The sequence below is a fragment of the Nestor notabilis genome, unplaced genomic scaffold, assembly GCF_000696875.1.
Source record: "Nestor notabilis isolate BGI_N333 unplaced genomic scaffold, ASM69687v1 scaffold11999, whole genome shotgun sequence".
NCBI lineage: Eukaryota > Metazoa > Chordata > Aves > Psittaciformes > Psittacidae > Nestor > Nestor notabilis.
Window position 1 is genome coordinate 1 of NW_009942408.1, and position 12,841 is coordinate 12,841.

Genomic DNA, 12,841 nt, shown 5'->3' on the forward strand with positions numbered 1-12,841 from the left:
ACATTGAAACCGGCTCATGTTCAGTTTCTCACTGACTGACACCCCAAGTCCTTCTCCTCAGGGCTGCTCGGAATCTCTTCTCCACACAGCCTGTAGCTGTGCCTGGGGTTGCCCCAACCCAGGTGTAGGACCTTGCACTTGGCTTGGTTAAACTTCATGAGGCTGGCATCAGCCCAGCTCACAAGCGGGTCCAGGTCCCTCTGGATGGCATCCCTTCCCTCCAGCGTACCAACCGAGCCACACAGCTTGGTGTTATCAGCAAAGCTGCTGAGGATACCAGTGTAGGTGGCCCCATGTGAACTAGGAGCTTCATCTCCCACTACAGCCAGTAGAGCCTAGAGAACACATCCTCTAATCTTAAAGAACACCTTGGTGTTTGGTCAGCTGAACATTGCTACTATGAATAAGAGTTTAGATACTCTGTTCATACTAAACACCTACACCATTAACACTAAACAACGAATCTGAAATTTTGTCCCACCACCCTCACATTCAATTAGCACTCCCTCTTTGACATTCACATGTAAAGAAAATGTGAATATACATTCACATGTATAAGAAAATATCTAGACTCAGTCTAAATCAGGGAGAGCAAAATGCTTCATTACCAGCATTGGCATTGTACTCCCTCCTCAAGATCACCTCTGTATCAACAAACTCACATATTTATATTAATATTATAAATAGTATTAAAAGCTACTGTAGTCGATCTGGTAATATAAATCCAATCCAAGTAAAACTCACAAGCTAACTGCAAAGACAAGGAATGTCTGAGAAAAACATACCTTTTATATCATTTTGGATTTCAGAGTATCTTCTTCAATCATTTGGCTTTCACAGAATTGATGTCTGTTAAACAGTTAAATCTTCTAATTTGCCTCAATTTATTAAGCAAACATGGCATGGAATTATTTATTCCATAAGCACCACCCTTTTCATGTATCACTAGGTAGTAAATATAAATAAATCCAAAGAATTAAACATACTGCTTTAATTTTTCCTGTGTTTACCTCCCCTCCTTGTAACAGCTTTTGTCATTACACTCTTAAGTTTCACTTTCTTTTCTGGTCTTTTTCTATTTGTATCACAGGAGTGAGCACAATTAAATGCTGGAATTACACTTAACTACATTTTGAAACAGTGGAAGTGAAAAAGCTGTAGTTTTCTGACCATTTTCTGTATCTTTTTGCTTAAATCTAGAGTCTTGCCAGCTGCTGCACGCTGAGCAAAAAATTCACACTGAACAGTCCAAAATGATACCGATACCCTTTTTCTCAGTGGTTATATTTAACCAAAAATGTATAAAACCATGTGATTTAGAAAATATCCCTCTAGCCAGCACTATTCAGAACTCACCTACAAAGAATTTTGGCTATGCTAGACATTATCTTGTCCAATTTCTTATTATTTCAAACTCCACTGAAACCCCTCTAGATTAGACTACCTTACAAAATGATGTACACTACATGAATTTGCCATTTACTGACACTCATTTTTCCACATCATTTGGTAAACAGGTACTTATCTGGTTACAGAATAAATGAGATCATATTACTTCATTGTATAAAAATGCTGAGTATTTACCAAAAGGTCTGGGAAACCAACAACAATAGTAGCGTAATTATGCTCGTCTGAGAAAATCCTGTTGGGGGAGCTGATCTTTTGTCCCACAGCTGCACTGAGGTTTTCTGAAGATAGCTGGTCACTTGAAACTGCATGCGGCACACACAGTTCTGATGCTAAACAGGGAAATTAAACAAAATGAAAGTCATTAAATCCAGATGTGCAATAAGAAACACTATTAATTGTAAGAGTGCTGAGCACTGATCATTGCTACTATTTTGAGCATAAAATCACTTAAAAGCAGAAGATTTGATTATACCATACTATAGCACAGAAAAGAAGTCAGGAAATAATGTTATTTTTGTAAAGTTAAGTATGTAAAATCAGGAAATACTAGCTTTGTAGTTGCTTACACCACTTAATTTTGCCCTCTACTGTGCAAATGAGGCAGGAAGCCTATGAAATAGAACAGCATGTGATCTCATTGAAGATCATTATAATGTAAATGCGCAAAAAAGCAAAATGTAGGTTTGCACAGGTAAGTGTCAATGTGACCTTTCTTGGTAGCTGTCTTGCTGTCTTTGCAATTTAAATAATGTTGTTTGTAACATATTTCTGGTAAATAAAGATCTACTTTTCTTTTTCTTTAAGCTAAGAAAAATGAAATCTTATTCTGTGCGACTCAGGCCTTTAGCTTGCCTTCAATTATCAACACAGTCAGAACCTGCTATCTTTAGTTTTGCAGCGTACACTGTTTCCACTTCAGTGGCAGACTATCCTGTTTACCTGGCAGCAGGAGAAAATCTTTCCTCCCTTAAAAGATGAACGGGCTACTGGTTTGGATGAGTGGCAAACCCACACTGGTCTACCTTTTCTTAGTTCTCCTGCCACAGGTTCTGCCCCAAAGAACGAGAACAGGTTGAAGATGACACATTCGAGGTTTGCAGAATGATTTGGAAAAAAGTGGAGAGGGGACATGAAATCTTTTTGGATTGGAAGAAATAAGATAACAAAGGACAAAAATAGCACAAAAAGCATGCAGCAGCAAACTGTCCACAAATACTTTTAAGACTGGAAATTGTAATAGTGTTTCTACCCATCTGAGACTGATATTCTGTAATGGTTTCTAAATAAGGTAGTAAAAGGAAGGAAACTACTATGCTCTGATAGAGCTTGATAAGTTGATAGAGTAAACTGTACAAGAGATAAAAAGAATCCTAGATATTTAAACTGTGGTTAGAGTCTTTGGTATCCAATTTGTTGCTGTTTGTGTAAAATAAGCCATATTTGTTATTTGTCAGTAACATTTGCTTGTATCATGTTTACACTGTATTAATCTCATTCTTCACACTTATGCTAGCCACAAGGACCAGGATGGAAATTTTTCCCTCCTTAACAGATATAAAGTGGTTCCCTCTGTCTCTCTGAGACACTGGAGATAGGCCAAAGCCTATAAACTGCTAGGTGGGATGCTTAAGTTCTTCCACTGTTATTAAACCAGGCGGACTAAAGATTTTGTGCACTGTGATCAAATAGTCAGGGTTGAAAATGCCATCAGATCAGGAGATAGGCAGATCTTACCAGGCAGAATGATGACCACTGGAGATTTCTGCCTTCTTCTGTAGCTAAGACATGCCTCAGTGCCTAGCATCATCCTGGAATTCTACTGAAGAAATTCCCCCTATCTTTTAGCACATGTGTGATTGCCTCAATGGCCTCCTGCACACTATCTGCAGAACTTTAGAAAATGAGACTTCTCTTCTGTTTTAACAGTAGGTCTTTTGTATTGTGTTGGGAAATGTCTTCTAGCTCATCTTTGTGTAACAGACCTCCAACAGTGTGCAGACTGGACCCACCAGCATGTTTAGTTCTTTCTATTCCTATGTTCTAATTCCTGCCTAGATGTCTTCTTTTCCTTTTTCAAAAAAAAATTTGCTTTGTGAAAAAATATTATTAACCAAACATGATAGTGGGAGGACTAAAAGAGAATCAGAGAGAAGGTTACTCAGACTTTTAAAGTAAAAGAGCCTTGTTTGTGCAGCTGCAAACACAGAAATGATTAAAAAAAAGAGGAACAAGCCAAGCTTGCATTCTATACCTGTTGTTAAGCCAAATCCCACGTCAGCTGGCTCTTCACTCAATGCATACAGCTGGCAAACCCCACTGTCTTCAGCTTCCATATTGGCACGCTTGGTTAAAAGAAATTTCCTGCAGAAGATAGACATAATAATTCCTGGTTAAGCTTGCAAGCCTAAACAAGGACTATTATCTTCTGAGATAGCGAAAGCATTCTGCATTTATATAAACAAGGTTATCAACACCTTTTGCTAAAACTAAACATGATTTATCAAACATCTGTGAGAAAGGAAAAAGTAAGCCAGCAACTGGCAGGTTTGTCTTCTGGTAACTATTTACACACTTTTATTTGTTGTTCATTTATAAAAATAAAACATCAGAGTAACATTTTTTTCAGGTGCCCATGAAAGCAAAAACAAGCAGGTACTAACTCTGGACAATGTGGCTGTTTTCCAAAGCTAGGTCCACCAACATTCTCATTTCTAAAGATCAATATTGCTTCAGTACAAACAATATTAACATGCATACAATCAAAGCTAGTCTAGATTTGCAGAGGTATGAATTTAGGCAGGCATATCCTGTTTGCTTCCTACTCAAAAAGCCTACCTGCACTTTCACCAGAGCAAATCTGCATCTTAAACACCAACTGTTTAAGTTTAGCCTGTCTCATGAACTGAAAAAAAAGCAACTCTGAGACCAGGAGTTTCACTCCTGAGTGTAAACAAGACACAAACAAGAAATAATGTCACCGAGAAAACAAGGCTTAACTAACTGGTTTGTTTCATTTTCTACCAAGAGCCACCGGTCTTCAGCCACCAGGAAAACAGATTTCAGATTGATCGGAAGTGAGATGGTATGAGTTTGACCCTCTAATACATCCAGTACAATAAGGCGGTTTCTGTAAAATTGGAAGCCAAGAAAAGAATAATCAGAGATGGATGTACATGAGGAGATCTGTTAGAAATCAACATAATGTAACAATATTATCTGTTCTCACCCTGTTTCTTCGTAGAACACCAGCCAGTTTTTGTGTGAAAACTCACGGCACATTTTGTAGCTGCTCTGTATAAAAAAAAGTCATACAGCAATTAGTGTTTGTTCGATTCGTCCCAATGAGTTTCCCTGACTGAGCTGAAACTGTACCACATTTTTCCTTAATTTAGGATAATCCATGGCGTTAATTACCTCTCAAAATGCTATCTAGCCTGCCTTGTCCCAAGTCATATAATTGCATCATAATAAAGTTTGTTGTTTTGGACATAATCCCTTGTAACAAAATGTTCTGTTAGTCACAGTTCTAGCTCCAATGAGGCATATTTCAAAGATACATATCCTCAGAGAATACAACTTATTTATATTTTTCATATCTCTACTCCATAACAACTGTATTTAGTGTATAAGGCATTTAAACATACATAAGTGTAAACATTTAAGTGCTTTGGCTATAAAAACAGAAAGATAAATGATCTTGAGGCAGTTTTTCCAATACTGAGCTTTGACTGAAATAAAAAGAAAAACCAACTTAAGATAACAGAGGCAGGTGCTATTCCTCACCCTCTCTTCTTTGCTGCTCCACCAAGACGATCTCTTAGGAGACTCTTGGTCATCTGGTAAGAGCAAAAGTTGGCGAAGGGCACCATTGTTTGTATCCAGCAACAACACAACATTGCTCTGTAAATGAAAAGCAGATCCATGTACATCTCAAGCCCATTTAAAAGACAACAACAAATCTATCTGAAGCATGTTTGCAACTCTAGCAACTTACGACATTTGCTCTTTTAAAGCTCATAGAGAGTTATTGTAGAGGATACGTACATGCAAAAAGCCTGGAATGATATTCCAGTTTTTCCATAATGTCTTATCTATACATCTCACATTCACTTCTGTATAAGCCCTAGGAACCAGACTAGTATGGCTTACATGTCCAAGCTGTAGCCAGCTACAGGCAAGAGACATACCAGCTTTGTTCTGCCAAGTCACTAAAATACTTCCTTTAGGAGTTTATGTTTTCTCAGCATTCCTCTGAAGTACCCATTATTTCAGTTACACTGAACATGAAAACTGGTGAAAGAAGAAACGGCTTAGTACTTTATCTCCAGCTTCATACTTCTTACACTCTGGAGCCTATTAAATATCCCAGTGTATGACAATCCTTCTGTGACTTGAACGCTCAGACAGCTTACAGTGTCACAGATAGGACAACGGTTGGAGGACAGCAGGATGACTCAAGAGGATGAAAACCAGAAGCAGACAGGATACTGGAGAGTGGTTCAAGTGTCATCTACGTATCACATGTGAAAATATGGTATGCTAAATTTTGAACTTCTTCAGATCTCTCAGTTTGCTACTCAATATCCTAGGGTCCACACATGTTGTCAAATGATGGGAACATTTTAAACATTTCTTTTTACAAAGTACTACAGGTTGTCCTAAAGTGTTCAACTAAGAATTCGAGAGAATTCAGGGCCAACCTTAACCACATCAAATGAAATCTAAGAGGTACGAAAGAATATGTTTTGGGTTCAATTTTTTGCTTGCCATTCAAGGAAATGTTAGGTTCTGCAAGGACATTAGGTTCTACAAGAACTTACTAAAAGTAAACTGTCTACGTACAACATCTGCAGTAACGTACAACAGACATTAAGGGAGTAAAACATAAATTCCCACAACTTCTCCTAAATAAAACAAATACACACAATCCGAGTCACAGTGGTTTTGTTCTTTTTGGGTACACTTCATACTTTCACTAGGATTATTTGGAAGAATTAACTTTATTTAATAATGACAGTCATTTGAAGCTAAATATGGTAAAGCATTTAAAATATTTCCATGTTATTTGGAGCATTTGGGAATTTCAGCTAGAGTTCAATACTTCTAAAAAAAGAAGTTTATGTATTACAAACTGAAATTATAGAAATGTGGCTCATGAAAAAAAAAATAGGGCATTTGCTTTGGATTTTGGTTTTCTGCCAAATTTATTCATACAATTCTGCAACAGCACTGCTGTACCAAAGCAATGCCTTAGCCTTCCGTGTGAGATAAAGAACACATACGAATCAATTACATTCTCCCACGTAGTGTTAAATTTATGAGAGCAGTTGGCAATATAAAAAGCCTCTCTACTCCACCCCTTTTGATGTTAATGGTTTCCTTCTGTGCTAAGTGACTGATGTATATTCTATCTAAGAATAGATTTTTGCGTCACTTGCGAACATGTCCAAGAGCAGCTCTGGCAACTCATCAAGTGGGCTGGGAAAAGACGTTGGTGTGTGATTCCACTGTGTTTGTTCTTGACTGGGAGAAAAGTAACCTTTGGGCGACCTCTCGACCCCGATGTCTGGAATTCCAAACTCTGGACAGATGCAATAACCAATCTTGTGAAGTGGTGTGCCTTTATTTTTAGTTACTGCAAAGTTTCCCTTTCCTTACTGCTGTTTTTATTTTAGCCAGCATTTTCCTCTTAAAAGTCCTTAAACCAAACAGGGCTGTGATTTCACGTTGCTGGTATGGGAAGTTGTTTCTTATGATCTCGCAGACAGAGAGGAGAGCTAGGGGAAGGAATATACTCCAATTTCAGAGTAGGACAAAAAAAGTAATTCAGTTTAACCCTCTTGTATTCTTCCACCTGGACTCACTCTCTCTTTTGTTCTCTTCTGCCCTTGATGCTCATGTCCCAAGCAAGCAAGATCACAAACACACTCTTTCTAGCTGTCAGCTTCAAATGAGGCTGATACTTAGCTTGTCAAAGTAACCCCTCTCTACCTCTCCTTGTCTCTTGTCCCACAAGCACCTTTTCTGTTAGTGCCACTCAAGGACCCCTTGAGTGATGCACATGTAACAATCCTGACACTGTAAATATTAGGCACAAATACAGATATATCATATTGTTCATTAGGTTCAAGTGAAAAAAGTGTGCAAGAATTTAGTATTTGAGGCTCAAACCTCCATGCCTTTAGAGGTAGAGAAACATATGCATGTAGATTACTGGTGTTCTAATTAATGCAAGTGCTATCAGATGATTTGGGAGACTTGATTGTAGTAGAGATTTCAGTGAACTAAGAACAGAGGGTAGAGATACAAGCTTACAGAAAAGGAAAGTCCACCTTTTCTGTAGAAGGTGCACACCTTTTCTGTATAAGCACACCTTTTCTTTTCTACAATATGTACTTAGAGAAAAGGAAAGTCTTATATATCTCCCCCAAAAGAAGAACATTTAATAACTAAATAAGCTTTTGAAGAAAACACACCCTTCCTCCTGAAAACACACATTAGAATATTATGGGGACCAGAGGGTTCAGATATAACTACTAGTATGTTGCAGGTACTTCCATATGCAGCTCTCCATCTGTGTTCAGGCTAGACCACAACCTGTTACAAAAAGTCTTCTTTCAAAGGCTGCTTGTCATCTTCTACATGTAGTAAGTGAGGTGGATCTCTGTGTCAGCTTCTGTGCCACAGATTCTCTCTCTCCCTTGCTGTTGGAGAGATATGACAAAAGAGCTCCAGCAGCACATGGGACAGGGAAAAGCACTTCCCTTCCCTCCCTACCCCGCTTCCTGACTGAGAAAGATAAAAGCAGAGTTAAAGGATGCTGGCAAGGCACTGCCTGGGCAAAACCTGATATGCTCTGAGGTAGACTGTAAGTTACTCTCTCCATCCAGTTGCAGCCTTTCAACAAAGCAAAGTGCTTGTACAAGAAAAGAGAAATGTGCAGTCAATTTATAAATTTAGATGCAAATCAATGCTCTGTGTGCATCTTCCTCCTATAATCCCACATAAAATAATGCATAAAGTTACAAAACTTCTTTTCAGTCTGTATTTGCTGTTTTTCTGAGTGGTAAAAGCAATAGGTACAGAAAGAAAAAGTGAAATAGGTGGGCACGAAGCATTACAGGAAATAGGGGTATGCCCTGAGCTACTTGGGGGGAGGACAGGGCAAAGGCATTGCTGCTTTGAAAAGATGAATGCAATTCCCATCTTACAAGGAAATTACTTTAGATCATCCAGGTTAGATGGGGCTTTGAGCAACGTGGTCGAGTGGAAGGTATCCCTGACCGTGGCAGGAAGCTTGGAACTAGATGATTTTTAAGGTTCCTTCCAACCCAAACCATTCTATGATTCTATATCTGAAGAGCCCATCAGCTTAGTCTGAGCAGAAAGATAGAGTCAAAACAGGCTGCACTCACTGAGACCAATGGCCACCACAAGGAACAGAATCATTTACACTTTCTTCCAAGAAGATGTAAAGGTGGCTTAAAAGCAGATAAATCTCTGATTTGTGCTATTAAGTTAAATCTCTGAGGAGTTTAGTTTTAGTAAAATTTTATTTAAAAGGACAGGAAGGAATGGAGATTTTTCATTTCATTTCACTGGAGAGCTCTATTGAATCCAGGTAGATGTCATCTGGGAAATAAATCACACAAGCTTATTTGATGAGCCCAATATAATAATCTCATTCTTTCCAAAGAGGTTATGATCCATTTAAAATTGGTGGGTTTATAACTTAGAAAAATTGATCTCCAAAGACTTTATTAAAACAAAAAATTGGGGAAAATCCTTAGCTTTTGATATTGTCTAATTAATGGATTATATTATTCATGAAATATCAGATGTCAAATGGATTTTGTTTTATCTAATAAATGCAACTTCTTATTTCTACAAATAGTATTATAATTTCTTGGTCTTTTTGCAAGTATATGTAGACAAACCTTTAAACCATCACATTCACAAACTACATTTCTTGGTTTTCTTGAAAATAATAATATGTTTAATTTGACATACAGCAATATCCACCTCATGCACAAATCACACGATTCTTCCATGGGTCTACTGCAGGAATAGTTAGGAATTAAACCTAAGTTCTATGTGGAAAAATTAAACTACTTGAGAATTCCTCTTTTGATTCAGTGGGAACTAGAAATACAAAGATCCTAACACATGAGCCCTAATGTAAAGAAGGACAGGGGTGGCTACGAAGATTTCAACAGCAGCATTCATCTGACCAGTGTTTTGTTGCCTCATTTAAAAACCAATCCCAAATAAATTACTATTGTAGTCCACAGCTACAAATATGCAACACACAAAAGAATCCTTTTTCATAATTTTTTCAGTGCAATATGCTTAATTAAGTTTCTCAAGAAGTCTGAAATTACTCTTGAATGGTGTCCTAAGTATACAATGACTTTGTGCAACCAAGTCTGGAGTTTAATGAAACATATTTTCACACTCAGTGACTAAGGTCTATCTTCATGTTAACAGTACAGAAAAAGTCCTAAGGCTTGTTCAGGCTATTTCAATCTATAGAGGCAGACTCCTCAGTGCTCCTACCCTACTTTGCTCATCACTAAACATTTAGCTGTATTTTAATTCTTTTTACCTCCTCTTCATGTAGAATCACTTGACCTTTGAGTGGATTTCCCAGTGGTGCCACAGTCACAAAAGGCTGCCAGACACTTCCAACTGTTCTTGGGAAGAGGTCATAAAGATCCACAAAGTATCCGCTCTTACTAGAAACATTCATGAAGAACAAGGAAACTGGACTGCACGTAGTAACGTAAAGAACATTTTCAGCTTCTTCTGAAATAAGAAAATAAAATTAATGAAGCACTACTGACATTGTGTATTGCTCTTCTGGAAATATATATATATCGTAAACTTGGCAGATGATGACAGAATCACAGAATCACTAGGGTTGGAAGGGACCTCTGGAGATCATCTAGTCCAACCTGCTGCCAAGGCAGGGCCACCTAGAGCAGGTTACACAGGAATGTGTCCAGGGTAGTTTTGAATGTCTCCAGAGAAGGAGACTCCACAAGCCCCATGGGCAGCCTGTTCCAGTGCTCTTCCACCCTCAGTGTAAAGTTATTCTTCTTCATGTTGATGTGAAACTTCTTGTCTTTTAGTTTATGGTCACTGCTCCTTGTCCTGCTGCTGGGCACCACTGAAGAGTCTGGCACCATCCTCCTGGCACTTGCCTTTGAGATATTTCTATGCATTAATGAGAGTCTCTTCATATGAGAGTCTCTTTATATGCATTAATGAGTCTCTTCTCTAGACTAAACAGGCCCAGCTCCTGCAATCTCTCCTCACATGAGAGATGCTCCAGACCCCTGATCATCCTTGTGGCCATCCACTGGACCCTCTCCAGTTAACTCCTTCTCTTTCTTGTATTGAGGAGTACAGAACTGGACACAGTACTCCAGATGTGGCCTCACCAGGGTCGAGTAGAGGGCGAGGATCATCTCCCTCAACCTGCTGCCACACTCCTCCCGATGCACCCCAGGATACTATTGGCCATCCTGGCTGCAAGGGCACACTTCCAGCTCATAGTCAACTTATCATCTACCAATACTCCCAGGTCCTTCTCAGCTGAACTGCTCTCCAGTAGGTCAGCCCTCAGCCCGTACTGGTACTTGGGGTTCTTCCTCCCCAGCTACAATACCCTACACTTGCCCTTGAATCTCATTAGGTTGCTCTCTGCCCAATTCTCCAGCCCATCAAGGTCCCGCTGAATGGCAGCACAGCCTTCAGGTGTGTCGGCCACTTCCTCCAGCCTTGTAGTACATGCACTGTAGCCCTTCATCCAGGTTGCTGAACACAAGTTGAATAGACCAGACCCAGTACTGATCCCTGGGAAATATAATAATATTTATATTATTGGGGGTCATTACAAAAGTTAGTAGCTTTTCTCACCACACCTTTCGTTACTGCCACATCGCAAACGAAGTTAACTTCCTCCAAAGGCAGTGTCCAAAAAGCGAGTTCTTCTGTGAAACTGAGGGACCTGGCTTCATGTCGTTCCAGTGGAAATCCTTGAATATTTAAGTACACAGGACCCTAAAACAAATGGTAATAATGAGGGGTTGCCAAAATATTCCACTCACCATTCTTTAGGAAAATCTGTAAGTCTTCTTCAAGACTTAATACTATCAACAATACAAATAGACTAATTATTAAATAAATAAAAGGAAAAAGGAATTACTTTTCTGCAAGCACTCTGAATGTCCATAGTGCCTTTTTCTTTACAGAACAGAAACCATCATACCTTTCCCCTTTAGTCTTTTATTGGTTTGGAACCATTCTTGTTCAGTGGCAGGAAAAAGGTATAATGTACTGATAAAACACAGTCCACACCAAGAAAAAAATGGAATATTTTTGTTTCAAGAAAGTTCAATGGCAACTTATTACTATATAAAGTTTAAATATCACCCCAACATCCCATTAGTTCAGGTTTTTCCTCATTCACTGGAGTAATAATGACTGAAGTTAAGCCGAAACTCAAGGCTGAAAAGGATATAGAAGCTTTGGCTGCAGGTCAAATTGTACCAAAACTTGTCAGTGCCAAACACCCGTAAGAATTCAGCTGCATGTGAAATAGAAACAGAAAACAGCTTTCTTTTCAGCCTCTGATCTTATCCAAAAATTGAGATCCGGGGTCTGAAATCAGCCACCTCCAAGCATCTGAAGTTCCTCCAAATATGGCATTGTCAATATCCCTACAAAAACCTCTTTTCAAGAACTTCTGACCAAACTTACTGATTTTAAAGCACATCTTACATTGTGTGGGCTAGGTATACAAAAATGTTTATTTTTGTAGTCAGTATAAAACCCCAGGAACAGGGAACAAGGACCACGGTTTGGATATACTAATTTTCCTGAAGGTTCTTTGCTCCCCAACACATAAAACTGGTATTATATGAATTAAAAAAAATAAAAATAAAAAAGACAAACCTTTACATCTATTTTTTGTGTTTCTGTTGGACACAGCAGTTTCTGTTGTGCACTCCCCGGTTGAGTGACTTTCCAGTAGCCCATAAATTTATGATCTGGTAGTGGCAGTCTGTCAAACAGTGTAGGAACAAACAAACTTTTACATTCTTTAACAAGCAACTGATATGGCATCAAATAATTCAAAACAATTGCATTTTTCCAATGAGACATATCCGAAGATTCTCTTGTATAAAATGCTTCCTCATGAAAATGTTTCATTTCTTTTATGTTTTAAATAACAAAAATTTTAGCCTTCTCGAATACTAATACAGTCACAACCTAAACAGCATCATAAAAGAAGCACCAATTCACATAATATGAGCTCAAAAGGAAAAGTTTTCCAGTCTCAATTATTTGAGATATATAACAAAATATATCCAAACCATCTCTTGCTTTATTCAGATGAGGCAGGGTGTGACAGTACCACTTAAAG